General features: G+C 40.0%; 1 long non-coding RNA gene across 1 annotated transcript; it reads left to right on the top strand.

The window, feature by feature from the left end:
- Positions 1-2: 2 nt before the first annotated feature.
- LOC105443386 lies at positions 3-11,011 on the top strand. Its single transcript, XR_004062495.1, has 3 exons — positions 3-60; positions 9,421-9,506; positions 10,959-11,011. It is a non-coding gene; the product is annotated as an uncharacterized LOC105443386 (long non-coding RNA).
- The last annotated feature ends 5,176 nt before the right edge of the window (positions 11,012-16,187 follow it).

Raw genomic sequence — 16,187 nt, 5'->3', positions numbered from 1 at the left:
ACATTTTATCGTACATGTACCGGTACTTCATTATGGATGATAGGCAATGCAGTAGCCTCGGTAAGTAGTCTAATATTTATCTAGACTCTATGCCTAATTATATAAAGGAGAGGGAGGAAGGGTAAACTAAAAGAGAGAGTGAGAGAGAGAGAGAGTAAGAGAAAGACAGATAAATTAACAAAAGAGCGCTATTCTTCTAATAAGAATGCATCTAGGCTAGACCTAATTCAAATTGAGTGGATAAATAGGGCATTCCAGATATTTAATTTATCAATATCAACTAGATGTCTAGATCTAGGCGGCAGGCCTAGATCTAGACCTATTCAGTTGAGAATCATCTGTTGTTGTGTTACTGTTACTGTTAGGTTAATAATAGACTAGGCCTAGTCTAGGCCTAAACTAGACTCTAGATCTAGGCCTAGCCTAAATGAATCACTACACGACACGTCCACGTTGTGTCTCGATTATCCGTGGGTCGAGGATTACAAGCAAACCAATAGTAGGCCTAGACTAATTTGGGTTTTGATTTACCGAGGGTAGCCACATCAATTTAGACTCTTTTCAAATTTGTTTTGCTTAGCCCCGTATTTTGCCTGATGATAGCCCCGTACCAGGGGCGGCGATTTCTTTTCATGATCGGGGGGGGGGGGGGGGGGGGGGGGGACGGACGAAATGCGAGGGACGAGGGAGCAGTGGCGTAATAATGAGCAAAACGTTTTTTTTTTTTTTTTGGGGGGGGGGGAGGGCAGAACAATATTTGCATCACCACCACTCTTACATGTTACGCAGGCCCTGGGAACGTTTTGGGGGGTGGGGGGGGGGGGGGCTAAAGACAGATCAGGTAGAGCAAAGCACAGCCCCGCCCCCCCCCCCACTCCGAGAACGGAGGGGTACCATGCGTGGGCGATATCGTGAAATAGGCCCCGCAACTTACCCGTCTTGTAATCGATTACAAATCATCTTAGACTTCTAACTTCAGTCTTCAGCCAACATTTTCATGACGGACAGCAATAAAAGGCGCGTTAAAAAGGGGTTGAAAGGGATTTATTTTAAAATAAAAATTAGGAGGGGGGGGGGGCACGTAGCAACGGGGGGGGGGGGGAGGCGGCCCCCCCCCAAAAAAAAAATTAAAAAATGACTAAAAGATAAATTTAAAGAGAGGGGGGGGGGGGGTAGGGGGCCCCCCCCCCCCAAAAAAAAAAAAAAGAAGTGAACTAAAAGATAAATTTAAAGAGAGAGGGCCAAAATATTAAAAAAGAAAAATATTTTTAAAAAGGAAAAATATTAAAAAAAGAAAAATATTAAAAAAGGTAAACAATTAAATAAGGAAAAATATTAAAAAGTTAAAATATTAAAATAGGGTCTAAAAGATAAATTTAATTATTAAATGTAACTCTTTTTAATAATTTGCTAGCTTTATTCATTAACCTCAAAACACCCCCTAAATTATACTTCGGTGAAAGAAGCCCCACTACCGTGCTGTCCGTTATGAAAATGCATAGGATGGGGCCTTGTTCACGAGTATACAGTATAGTCGTGATACAGGCCCCATGTCCGTGTTGTAGAACACGTAACGCCGTTGCGCGGGGCCTATATCACGAGTATATATAGCGAGTTGAATAGGAGACTCGTATAATATACTTGTGATACAGGCCCCGCGGCTGTGTTGAAGTGCGCGCGATGCCGTAGCGCGGGGCCTCGATAACGAGTATATAAGTATAGTCGTGATACAGGCCCCGCTGCTGTGTTGAAGTGCGCGCGATGCCGTTGCGCGGGGCCTCGATCACGAGTATAGTGAGTTGGCTGAAGTTAGAAGTCTAGTATAAAATTATAATCGATTCAAAACAGTTGCGGGGCCTATATCACGAGTATGCCGGTAAAATGACATTTTGGGGGATTTTGGGGGCATAACAATACGGCCGTGGCAAGTTTGTTCATGTTTGTGGGAGGGGCCTAACGGCTTAAAATCTAGCCGTGATATCTTCAACATAGGCTGGCATAGCTATAGGCGATCGTTCAGTCTCTATAACCGGAGGTCTAGTGGAGCCAGACGTAGTCTCAGTGGAACAACCGACGGTACAGAGACTGAAGCTTTCGGTCTACCCTTTACCGAACATTTTGGTAACATGCACGCATGGGCATACTCGTGATATAGGCCCCGCAACTGTTTTGAATCGATTATAATTTTATACTAGACTTCTAACTTCAGCCAACTCACTATACTCGTGATCGAGGCCCCGCGCAACGCATCGCGTAAAATGTCATTTTACCTCGTGCATATCCAATTTTACATTAGGCCTAGGCTATAATACATCGGTTCCACTTACTAACTTGATTGAAATAATCCGTTTAATGGTCCCTTTTAAGGAAATTATGGGTCAAAAATCGACATCCATGTTGAAAATCTTGCAAGCCGTGTTAAACTCTCGCTGCCGTCAATCTCATCCCTTCTAGTCTACGCCGAAGGCAAAAATGATTATGAAGGAAAAACTGTGATAACGCCATTACGAACATGTAGATGGCGCACAGTAAGTGGAACCGATGTATTATAGCCTAGGCCTAATGTAAAATTTGATATGCACGAGGTAAAAGACATTTTGGGGGATTTTGGGGGCATAACAATACGGCCGTGGCAAGTTTGTTCATGTTTGTGGGAGGGGCCTAACTGCTAAAATCTAGCCGTGATATCTTCAACATAGGCTGGCATAGGCGATCGTTCTGTCTCTATAACCGGAGGTCTAGTGGAGCCAGACGTAGTCTCAGTGGAACAACCGACGGTATAGAGACTGAAGCTTTCGGTCTAGGTAAAGGGGTACTTTTCGTGCGACAAAGTCCGGCCCGAGAATTCTAAAAACAGGGAGTGTAGGGTCTAGGCCTAGGTCTATCTAGATCTAGATCTAGGCCTATTTGACTTTTCACCCGGAGATTTCTTTAAAAAGTTAAAAGGGGTGTTTTTTTTCTTTTTTCTTTTTTTCTCTCATCTCTTTGGACTCCTGAGAAATTGAAAAAAGGGGATTAGACTATAAAATATCTTGAACATAGAAACTTTGATCAAATCCCGGGACTGATGTAGACTAGTTTCGTACTGCAGTCTATCCTAATTCACACACAGCTGCATTACTACCCTGGCTGTGTCGTGTGTATTGAACCTATTCTATTATTTCAAACACCACTGTACAAAACTCAACTGATTTCACTCAAAATCGGTACTTTAGTTTAGTGACAATAATTGATGACACCTAAATTAAATAGCAGTAATTACTGATTCGTTAAATCTAAAGAGTATCTTTACGAGGATAAAGTACTTAGTTACAGAGTTTGGTTACATAAGTCATTTATTATGACAGGTACATTTAAAGGAAACATCATGCAGGCGCAGGTGATGGAAGGTTTATTTCTAACTAAGTCTCGCTCTCAATATCAGGCACTAAAGTAAATATTCGAAGGTGATATATTAAGCAGATAAGTGAGCATTTATAGAACTAATTTGCAGACTTTGTTTATTCTTACAAGGTATGAATGAAAACACGAGCACAGAAATTTTGTATGTATTTCATGTAAATTGGCGTGGGGTCCAGGGAAAAAGCCCCGGCGGGTGTCAAGGGGCGGAGCCTCATGAAGCTCAGAGGTTTTAGGCATTTAATTACATTCAGATGAGCATATTTTGATACCTTATTTATGACACTGGCATGCAGGTCGAGTGGGTCAAGGGGCCTGAGCCCCAGAAGCTCAGGGCTTTTAGGCATTAAATAACAACCAGATGAGCAACCAGGGCTGCCTTAGGGACCTTGGTGTGGTCCAAGGGGCAGAGCCCCGGAAGCTCAGGAAGAAAAAAATTATGCCGTTTCAACAACATTTTGTAAATCACTGGTCTCGAATTAGAAATAAACCTCGTTTGAATTTAATTTTGGGGGAACTGCCCCCACAAGCCCCTCCCCCCCCTTCCATCAGTACGCAAGTGCGAGGGAGCTTAGTGAATGAGAGGGGTGAAGGTGACGGAAGTGACTATCCCCCACAGGTTTTTGAATTTTGTTGTATTTACAAATTCCATTCCTTAGCAAAACTAAAGTTTATATAGAAGCAACATACTTTTGCACACATTAATTTTCTCGGTATTTACTTGTACATTTTGAAGGATATTATGCGAGGGGGGCGTAGCTACCGAGTGAGAAGATTTTTTGCATTTTTATTTGTCTAAACGCTGCACTCTTGGGCCCTCCAAAGCCTAAAAGTGTGTTGCAGTCTTTAGTCAGTACTTGCTTTACATTTTTGGGGGGCACTTTTTCAAATTTGAGGAGGGGGGACAATCTCCCCTAAAAAATTGAGGGGGGGTGTCCCCCCTTCCCCCCCCCCCCCCCCCGGGATCGCCGCCCTTGCCTCGTACTACCTTTCCACACACGCTGTTTTTAGTCCCATTACTAAATCATATTCTCACTGAAATTCGTTAGCTAGCTAGCCCTGTATGTTCAATACATCTAGTCATTTGATTGGTCGAAATTGGAGTCTTGATTTTAGTAATGCCCGCCTACGGTCAATAGTTTTTTTAAGATCCCCGTTACCCGTAACGGGCCACATAGTTACCTTTTGCTGAAATTCCCACTGGTTTACGTGTAAAAAGTTTCTTTGTGCGAGCGCGGAAACCATACAGTGCAGTGTACGTGTGTGATTCCCGATCCAGCGAAGATGTACAGACAGTGTCTCAGATTTTATGTGATGTTTTAACCCTTCTTTACTCAAGAAAATGATAAGGTAAGGATTCTTTGTATATTTTTGTGTGAATTCGGTACATAGGAATGGTGCAGGGAGGTGAGTCCCCTGAACACGTTGATACCCATCGAACTTTTACAACATTCCATTTCTCAAAAACCTGCTTTGCCCCCTAGGTAATTATTATTATTGTAATTGTTGTTGTTATTGTCAGTGGCGGATCCAGCCGGCGGGAAGGGGGGGGGGCCCAATCCGTGAGAAAATATTAGTTGCGACTCAACCACCGGTGAATAAGCGGTGGGGGGGGGGGGGGGGGGGGGGGGGGGGGGGGGGGTGGGGGGGGGGGTGGGGGGGGTAGGAGCACTTTTTTGTCCATTTTTCAGGAAATATTTTACCCCGACTCAGCCAGCCGGTAAATAAGCAGGGGGAGGGGTGGGTAAGACCACTTTTTGGGGTTTTTTTGGCCTTCTTCCTTGAGAATTTTTTTTTTTTAATAATTTAAAAAAAAAAAAAAAAAAAAAAAAACTTTTTGGCTGTTGTTGACCCATCAGTCCCCCCCCCCGTGGATCCGCGCCTGCAGAGGATCCAGCAGGCGACAAGGGGGGGGGGGGGCAAATATTAATACAAATTTAGCGTCTACTCAGCCGGCCGCCGAATAAGTAGGGGGGCAGAGAACCTTTCTTCTTTCCCTTTTTAGATCGAGTTTTAGAGGAAAAATTTAGCGCCGACTCAGCCGGTCGGTGAATCAATTATTATTATTTATTTTTTCTTGGGGGGGGGGCGCTTTTGTTTTGTGCTTTAAAAAAGGTTAACTTTACGTTATTATCCTATTTTTTATCGTTTTTTGGGCTGGGGGGGGGACGGGCCGGAAAATCGCTACGTGGATCCGCCCCTGCTGGGAGCGATTTCTGTGTCTCCGGGGTGCCGGGGTTAAAGTTTTACATCGCCGCGCCGGTGGCGATCCAGGTTTCTCTATTCCTGTGAGGGGGAGGGGTCTATCCAAAATTCTTTTAAGGAAAAAAGAACCCTTAGTACTTTTCACTGTAGTAATCGCGATATTCTTCCTTGGACGACGTCATTACGATGAAAATATAACCAATCAAATCGCTTCTTATATTTCAGGTTAGGTCACAAACGTAGAGAAGCCCTATCTCTCTTCGAACAAAGACACCTTGGTACAAAAAAGATGTGGGCACATTGGTTTTTACTTCATGTAAAACATTGATGGAGATAATTTTATTTCTGTGGATCAAATGTCGACTCTTTCCTAGCTTTGAAGACCGCTCTCAGAGGAAATATTATCGATCAGTACATAAATTAAGAGGCGAAATTCCTTCATCGTACCAGGGGAACTCGACATCTTTCTCATGATGAAGCTCGTCTTGGTTTCACTTTCTCTATTTGTCATCATCGGTGCCGTTCCTGTGGCTATGGGAGCTAAGATCCTCGTAACCGTTACCATGCCCATGACCGGTAGCCATGCCAAAGCTTTGAGCGCCATTGCAGGGGCGCTGCAACGACGTGGCCATGACATCACCATCCTCACCAGCAATTTTGTCGGAACGAAAGGGTTCCAGAAGGATGAATACAGCAGGTCCGTCCAGTACAACTACGAGTTACCTCCTGACTTAATGCTACCAACGGAGGAACCTGAAAAAATTCTCTCAGATCTTGCGTTTGAAGCTGATTTGAAACAGAAACTGAAAGTCTTTGGCAGGCGCGGATCCAGGATTTCTTAGGGGGGGGGGGGGCCAAATTTGAAATTTGCAAGCCAAATATTGGTACGTAATGGTGACCAACAGTGACGTAATGCGGGGTGGGGGGGGGGGTCGGTGCAGGGAGGGGCGAGTTTTCCCCACCCTCTCCACGAAACGCGGAGCTTTGACGTTTCATTAAATTATTAGAGAAAGAAGACGATTCGTTGTACCGTTCTCGACTCTTAATCTTCGTCTGAATTTAGTTTTTTCCCCTTCCGCGCGAATTTTACGTTTTATTAAATTATTAGAGAAAGAAGACGATTCAGTGGAGAGTTCTCGACTCTTTATCCTTGTTTAAATTCAGCCCCCCTCCCCCTCCTGCGCGAAGCGCGGAAGCCTTGACGTTTATTAAACTATTAAAGAAAAGAGACGATTCGTTGTACCGTTCTCGACTCTTAATCCTCGTCTGAATTTAGTTTTTCTCCTCCCGCGCGAAGCGCGGAAAATTTTACGTTTTATTAATTATTAGAGAAAGAAGACGATTTGTTGTAGAGTTCTCGACTCTTAATCCTCGTCTGAATTCAGGTTCCCCCTTCCCGAGCGAAACGCGGAAGCTTTTCATTAAATCATTACAGAAAGAAGACGATTCGTTGTACCGTTCTCGACTCTTAATCCTCGTCTAAATTCAGTCCCCCCCCCTCCCCCTCCTGCGCGAAGCGCGGAAGCTTTGTCGGTTCATTAAACTATTAAAGAAAGAAGACGATTCGTTGTACCGTTCTCGGCTCTTAATCCTCGTCTGAATTTAGTTTCCCCCCCCCCCCCCCCCCCGAGCTAAGCGCGGAAGCTTTTACGTTTCATTAAATCATTAGAGAAATAAGACGACTCGTACCGTTCTTGACTCTTAATCCTCGTCTAAATTCAGTCCCCTCCCCCTCCCCTTCCTACGCGAAGCGCGGAAGCTTTTAAAGTTTCATAAGATTATGAGAGAAAGAAGACGATTCGTTGAAGAGTTCTCGACTCTTAATCCTTGTCTGAATTCAGGTTTCCCCCCCTCCCCCTCCTGCGCGAAGCGCGGAAGCTTTGACGTTTCATTAAACTATTAAAGAAATAATAAGATTCGTTGTAGAGTTCTCGACTCTTAATCCTCGTCTGAATTCAGGTTTCCCCCCCCCCCCCTCCCGCGCGAAGCGCGGAAGCTTTTAAGTTTCATAAGATTATGAGAGAAAGAAGACGATTCGTTGTAGAGTTCTCGACTCTTAATCCTTGTCTGAATTCAGGTTTCCCCCATCCGCGCGAAGCGCGGAAGCTTTTAAGTTTCATAAGATTATGAGAGAAAGAAGACGATTCGTTGAAGAGTTCTCGACTCTTAATCCTTGTCTGAATTCAGTACCCTCCCTCCCCCTCCTGCGCGAAGCGCGGAAGCTTTGACGTTTCATTAAACTATTAAAGAAAGAATACGATTCGTTGTAGAGTTCTCGACTCTTAATCCTCGTCTGAATTCAGGCGCCCCCCCCCCCTCCCGCGCTAAGCGCGGAAGCTTTTAATTAAATCATTACAGAAAGAAGACGATTCGTTGTACCGTTCTCGACTCTTAATCCTCGTCTGAATTCAGGTCCCCCCCCCCCCCCACCCGCGCGAAGCGCGGAAGCTTTTACGTTTCATTAAATCATTAGAGAAAGAAGACGATTCGTTGTACCGTTCTCGATTCTTAATTCTTGTCTGAATTCAGCCCCCCCCTCCCCTCCTGCACGAAGCTTTGACGTTTCATTATAAATTATTAGAGAAAGAAAACGATGCGTTGTACCGTTCTCTATACTCTTAATCCTTGTCTGAATTTCAAAGATGTTCTTTGTCTGCTCCTTTTACTTCCTACGTCCTCTTCCGATTTGGGGGACCGCCCCCCCCCCCCCCCCCCCCCCCCCCCCCTGGCTACGCGCCTGCGGTCAGATAAACACATTTTGATAACTTGTCCGGCCCCGGAAGCTCAGGGGTTTAGGCGTTTAATTAAGGTCAGATGATCATTTTTTTTTAAATACCTATTATTTTGTGACACCGGCAGGTCACTATTTGGGGGGCGGATCCCCCCCCCCAAAAAAAGAGGGGTTTTAGGCATTAAATTACCGTCAGATGAGCATCTACATGTAAGGGCCCGCCGTTGCACCCTAGGTGGAATCCAGGGGGCAGAGCCCCGGAAGTTTAGGGGGTTTTAGGCATTTAATCACGGTCAGATGAGCATATTTTGATGCCTCATTATTTAACACTGGCAGTTAACTATTCTTTCTTTCTTGCTCTCATTCTATTTTTTTTCTCTTAATATACTTTTTCAAATAAAGTGGGGGGGGGGGGGAGGGAGCTCGAGGCTCCCGATCCCTGCTGTACCTCGGGCCCTGACATGTAGGAATCTCAAGAATCATATTTCGTGCCTGGCTGTAAATTTAGGAATTTGTCATTTTCCAACAAACACATATACAAACGTATAATTTACTAAAAAATGAGGACAAATCTGGGAAATTATGTCATTTCAGCATTATTTGTAATCCACCGTTGTGGAATTAGAAATAAACCACGTTTGAATTTGATTTCTCCAAAGCCCCCCCCCCTATTAGTACGCCAGTATCTCCTCTTTCCTTTTCCTTTATTCTTTCCCTTTCCTTCCTTCTCTCCTATTTTTTTAATTGGGGGGGGGGGGGGGGGTCAACAGCCTGGGAGGCAAGGCCCTTTCGGTCCCCCCCCCCCGATTTCCGTCTTCCCCCTTTTCTTTTTTTCTTCTTCTTCTTCTTTCTTTCCCTTTCTCTCCTCTTTCCCTTTCCCTTCTTTTCCTTTTTCTCTCTCTTTTTTTTTTTTTTTTTTTTTGCGGGGGGGGGGGGGGGACCAAGGCCCGCTCGGCCCCCCCCCCTGGATCCGCGCCTGGTTATTGTAATGGTTGTTATTGTTGTTATTGTTATTATTATCATTGTCGTCATGGCTGTCATCATATTTGTTACCAAACAACACCAAACATTGTCTTCTACTACAGATTGTCCTGATCATCTTTCTGACTTGTTTCCAATATGGGAAGAGGTGTGGGGATGTTAGGCGAAGACAGCGCCCACGTCTTGTCTAGTAAGTCAAAATAAAGCAAAGCTATATTTATATTAATTTATGGCCATTAATAGAATATTCATGGTAAAGTAGTAATGGGCTTGTATCAATTACCATGAAATTTGATTCGGATTTCTTTTTAAAGCTGTATTTAATTTATTACCGATTTATTTTTTATAATTTGGATTTTCTTCTCGCCTCTTAAACGTTGTAAATATTGGATTATAATAAATAAATATTAAATGGCTCAGTGCAGTATAGTCAGGTCCACTTTTAAAGAATTGGGAAAAGAATTTACAAAAGCGGAATAGTTTTTGGATGTGAGCCATCTGTATTAAAAGACTGGTCCTATACCCATCTTTAAAAAAATGCTACTTTTCACAGATTTTATGCGTTTTGGTGGGATTACTTTGGCTTTCAAATTTTAACTCTTGAAGTTTTTTTCCACAGAACACATACAATTCAAATTGTCTTTATAGCTTATTATGCAAATTATCATGAAGTTAGCTGTCATATTATAGGGCCTACGTTCGTATTGATATTCTATCTCTAACAAATATAAATTGATGTACAGTGTACGTGTATCCATTCATCCTTATCATTTTACATTCTCCCCACAGAAAATACAAAAAGCAAAGCTATTCTACATAGTTAATTATGAACATTTTGCCACTTTCATTGATCTTTCATTGCCATGAAGTCATTGGATTGTGTTGTATTGGGTAAAGTATTCCTTTCCGAGTAAGTGACGGATAAATGTATATTGATCATAGTTCGGGATAATGCAATTTTTATCGTCTTTTATGTCGATCTGGTGTCATTCTCGTGTCGGTCTCGTCGGTGCGATATATTCCACATACCACGAATCTTGCTCTACGATTGGTCAAAGGTAAATCCCGTGATGAAAGATAGTTCGCCCATCATTGATGGGAGAAGAAAAGTTCGTTACACTATGTAGATAGTATAACCATCTACACAGTGCAACGCACTTTCACTGAAGATTGTATACGTTGCGTATACGTACATTGTACGTACGTAAGTACTGCATGCACTGTACGTATCGTTCGCCTTTTGCTAGCTGTTAATTGATGACTTTTTTTTACAATCTGGAATATAAAGCAAGTAATTCAGGCGATGGCAAACTATCACCTCCTCGGCGATCTAAATGTACATACGCTATCTTTCCTCAGCTTCGCTTCGAAAGTGATAGTTTGTCCCATCACCTTCACCTTCACTAATTATTTGCTTACTATCTACACAGTGTAACGAAGTTTTCTTCTCCCATCAATGATCATCACGGGATTTAATTTTGACCAATCGTAGAGCAAGATTGTTAGTATGTGAAGTATAATAATAATAATAACAGTAACAATAATAATGATAATAATGATATTGATAATGATAGCAAAATCATATTGATATGTTTTTTTTTATGTTGATGTTGTTATTATTATCTTGGTTATATTTTGTCAGCCCTGTGAACTTCCTGAGGAATTATGATCATCGCCTTGCCTATTTGCTCTCCTTCATCGCAATGAGTGGTTTAGTTCTGCAGTTTTTCTCAATGGAGCCCCCAAAGCGGATGAAATAAACGACCCCGTTGTCGAAGGTAAGGTACTGCCGCGGCATTAATGTTCTTTGGCAAGACATTTATCTACATTTGCCACTCCACCCAGGTGTCAATTTGTTACCGGTAGGAAGGTATTTGTCGAGTGCTGTGACCACTTAACTACATGTAGCAGAGTCGGGGTTATATTGAAGTGCCTTGAGCACATTGCGTGGTTGATAATATTATGTGCGCTTTAAATAAAAATGCAATATTGTTATTGTTATTATATTATTATCATTATTATTGTTATTATTATTTTCATTATTATTATTTTTGTTATTATTATTCTAATAATAGTCACTATTATTATTATTATTATTATTATTATACTACTACTGCTAATTTCATTATTATCATTATTATCATTATTATTTTTATCATCAGTTGTTACTATATTGTGTAACGGGGGAGGGGGGGAGGAGGATTTTCCACAAGCTCTAGGAACAGTTGTTCCGGTCTTTATTTTGCAGGGGAAAGTGTTTATGATTTCAAAAAACTAACAATAACATATACACGTACATGTACATGCAGTAGCGTACGCAAGATTTTTTTCAAGGGGGGGGGGGGGGGGGGTTTGAAATTTGAAAATCGCGCCGAAATTTTCAAATCGTATGAAAGAATATGTTTTGACTAATACGTGATGCGTGATGATATAAATTTTGCCGGAAACCGCCTACTAATTGATATATTTGGTAAATTAACATATATCTATCCGGATTGGATAGATACCGCGTAGTCTCATATACATCTTTCTGTGTACAGTGCTTGTAACTTTACCAAGACTGGTCCAAATTTCTTATCATTTTGCTAGTTGATCAACCTTTTCTGATCGATGCCACAACGTTTCTTTCACAATGCAATCGCATGACCAAAACTGGTCTAAATCTTTCATACATTTTAAATAAAAATCATGGAATCATAGGTTATTTGAGTCTTTCAATTACAAATTCGACATAATACTGACTAGGGCATGGGCAAGCTGTGTGCAGTGCAAGATATTTAAATACAGCCATTGAAGTGTTTAATAATTAAGGTAGAGATTTTAATTTGTTTTGTTTCCAAAACAGAAAATAAAGTCGTTTGACCTTTGGAGACCTGGCTCATGCATTATAATTTAAATCCGGATAGATCTCTGATGATAATCCATTTCATTTCATTTATTTATGTTTTAGTCACTGACTGTGGATATTTGTAAGAAAAAAAAGTTGGTCAAATAAATAGCGTTGTAGTGTTTCGTTTCCAAGTACTGAATTTAATTCTTCGATAGACTTAGATATTGATTTTCATCATCGCTTAAAAAGAAGGTTGAGTTCTGGGAAGAGGTGAAAAATAATTTGTGAGCGTTATCATTGTTATTATGCAAGTGTGGAAGAACAGCAGATAATAAAATGTTCCTTGAAAAGCATTGCTCTTCAAGTGTCTTAATATTCTAAATATGGCATGTACATGATGTAGCAGCATACAAATCGGGACAGACTTTTATTTCGTATGTTTGTGTAGTCCCATATACATATTTCTGTGTACAGTGCTACTTGACCAAGACCGGGGCAAATTTGTTATCATTTTGATGATTCCATAACCTTGCAGTACACACCACTACTTATATGCGAGATGATTAACCTTTTCTGATCGATTCTACACCGTTTCTTTCACAATGCAATCGCATGACCTGAGCTCAACTTTATCTTTAAATATTAATGGATTTTTTTTTTCTTCCTTATTTTCTTTCTTTCTCTCTTTCATGTTATTTTCTCTCTTTGCTACTTTCTGTCTTTCATTTTTCGTTTCTCTTATCCACAGCCTTTGTGTCTGATATATTGAAATATATTTCGATTTGCCTGGTCGGTCTCGTTTTCTACCCGTTCCCGCTTTGCGTCTCCTTTGACAATGTTCCTATGAATGTGGTGGGACTTGTGTATACCACTAACTGGTAAGTCTACATTCATTTTAAAGGGGGGCTACCCTGATATTAACAATATCAACAAATTCCGATTAAAAACGAGAAAGTTCTGAAGTTCTGAAGTTGTGATCAATCAAAAACAAATCGGCAACTATGTGACGTACCTTGCGAGGTCCCCCTCCCATTTGCTCGGTACTAAACAATCAGAAATGTCTTCTTTTTTTCCTCAAGAAAATCTTCAATCATACATGTACATGCACCTAATATTGCAAATATGTTTCTAGACAAATATTTTATGGACAATCTATTCCATCATCAATAACTTAGAAAATGAAAGTTTGAGACATTTTCTGTAAAAAGCAAATTTTAGAGGACCTCGCAAGATATGTCCTAGTGTTGCAATTTTAATCGGATATTGCTCAAAATTTCACTGATATGTTTTTCTCGTTTTCTGTTATGATTTGATTAAAACCAGCTAATTATCGTAATGGACTTTCTCTTTAGAGTTTAGACAGTCTAATTTGTCCCGTTAAAGAGAAATAAAGAAGGACGAAAGAGAGCAAAATGGAAATAAAGAAAAACGCTATATGGAGGTTGGGGAGTCCACCATGAGGCTGAAATTGATATGCACTGTAAAAAAATAATAGTCGAAATAACTCAATAAAATTGAGGAAAAGAATTGCCTTATTTTTATTAAGTAAATATTACCTACGGCATCTAAAGTAGAATTTACTTATTTTGCTGAATAAATTTTTACTCAGTTAAATCGAGTTACATTCACGTAAATAATTTAAGTATTGTAATCATTTTAGATAATTAAAAAAAAAAGCTATGATAGGATTACATATTGCACGATTTGAGATTAATCACTAATCACTAACACACTACTTCTATTTAAGATTAAACCGTATATATATATATATATATCTACCACCATCACAAACTATTACATACGCTTCAATTCGACACATATTGAGAGGCTCCAAATTGTATATATACTTGATCGTAGCATCTTAAAAGGAAAATTGGTTGACAATTTCCTGAAATATCAAGTTTTTATTTGTTTTGAACTGGGTAACAATTAAATATTGTCTTGTCTTTGCTTAGCCATGTTAAATGAATTAGTAAATGTTTTAAAGTCCTTAATTTTCATTCAACCACAAAAAAGAATTGTTTTATTTAAAAAGAGTTTAATTTGGTCTTAATGAATATTCATAAATTATGTAAATATTTCTATTACGCACTGCATCGGTCCTTACTTTAAAAGATAAGAATAATCAACATAAATTGTTTGAGTAATACGTATAATTTCTGATTTTGAGTTATAATTACTAAATTAATACAAGCTGAAATTACTTAAAGTTCTTATGTATTTGATTTTACTTAAATATTCCACGTATGTTCTACTAAATTGAAAGTTTGAGTTAGCAAGACTTAAATTAAGTGCGTAAGTGGCAAAACTAATGTTTTCAAGTAAATTCTACATGGAAAAATACGTAAAATACCAATGAACAAATTCTTTTTTACAGTGTGGATAAAGTAGGAAAATTAATATAAAGGTCAATGAAAGCTTGAGCTTGAGTGTTGCTGTTTAATATGAACTTTCATTTCAGTCTCGAAGTGAGTTAAGATAATTATTAATGTTTCTTTAATTATCTTTATTATCAGCAATATCTTAACATGTTAAAAGTAGATTAAACAAAATATATTCAGTGAGTTAATATTTCCGTTTTATTGGGTATTTTTTACAATTAGATTTATCTATATATGATATTCCAAATTTGTGTAGTATTTTTCATATTTGTTATCATACTTATGTTTTGTGTATTTATATAGAGTCTTCCTGAAATACAATATGTTTTGATGAATTCATTAAACCATAGAGTCGGACCTGAAACTACCTGTCAGTATTTTGACCTTGTCAGTTTTAAGAGGTAACAAGTTAATCTGAAAGTATAGTACATCAATTTAATTGTCCTTATTAATTTGGAAATGATGTGTTTCTTGTATTATCTTTATACAGGTGGTCTTTACTATCATCGATTTCAGCACATGTCCATTCGGGGTGAGACACTCGCTTGCAACCTATTAAGGACAATTACAATCAGTGGTTCGGGTCTAGCCGCTAATGGGGGCATTGGTGTCACGGGGAAGGGGGGGGGTGGTCACATCAACATTTTCTATGTGGTTAAGAGTGAGAGAACAAGGGCAAGTAAGGCAGGGGCGGGATGGGATGGAGTGGTACTTATCTTCTTTCACGTTGCCTTTAAAGAGAAAGACAGATATTTGAAAACAGATTTCTATTTTTCGAATAAGAATGCATCTAATTAAAATGAAGTGGATAAATAGAGCTTCTATTTGATTTATCAATTTATTTATCATTGTGTAGTGTAATATTATAGAGATATCGACTGCTTTGAGAGGCCTGGCTGTTTTATATGCTCAAGGGAACGCGCGCAGATCCTGCGATGACCTCGAGGCGCGCCGGCCTGGTGGGCGGCACCGAGGGGCCATGGCAGGATCTGCTAGTTCCCGAAATCATATACAGCAGCCAGGCCTCGAATATTAAAGCAGTCGATATGTCTTTTATATGCCGAATTGAATCAAAAATCTACCAAGAATTCGTATCTAATCCTTTTATTGAGTAAAGATTGGTCAAAACATCATGGAAAATCTGAGACGCTGTCTGTTATCTTAACTTGAAAAATGACTGAAATTTTCAATCATTTGGGAATCGCAGACAAAAAGCACTGTATGGTGTCTGCGCTCGCACAAAGACAATTTCAACACGTAAACAAATGGGTATCCCAGCAAAATTTTACTATTTTCATGGTAACCGGAGTTATGAGGGATCTCACTCTTGGACTATTAACCGTTATTGGCATTTTACGTTTCTTTACGGGAATGGCTAATATCACGACTCCAATTTCGACCAACCAGATGGCTGGATTTCTAAAGTGAGGTATATAAATGTAATTGTTTTTATTGATACTTTTGTAGACGACAATTTTGTTTTTACTAGAGGGGAGAGAGAACTTTACCCTCATCTACTTTAAATGTGGCCACCTTCATTTAAACCAAATTGCCAGTATTATACTTAAAAGACCAACCCCGGTCGTCGCTGGGTTTTAGATTTTGTCCAAAATCACACTTAAAATGATTAACCAAAAAAGACAAGATGGTCGATCTGAGG

The sequence above is a fragment of the Strongylocentrotus purpuratus genome, unplaced genomic scaffold, assembly GCF_000002235.5.
Source record: "Strongylocentrotus purpuratus isolate Spur 01 unplaced genomic scaffold, Spur_5.0 spur5_scaffold_9, whole genome shotgun sequence".
NCBI lineage: Eukaryota > Metazoa > Echinodermata > Echinoidea > Camarodonta > Strongylocentrotidae > Strongylocentrotus > Strongylocentrotus purpuratus.
This window is presented reverse-complemented; position numbering and strand designations above follow the sequence as displayed.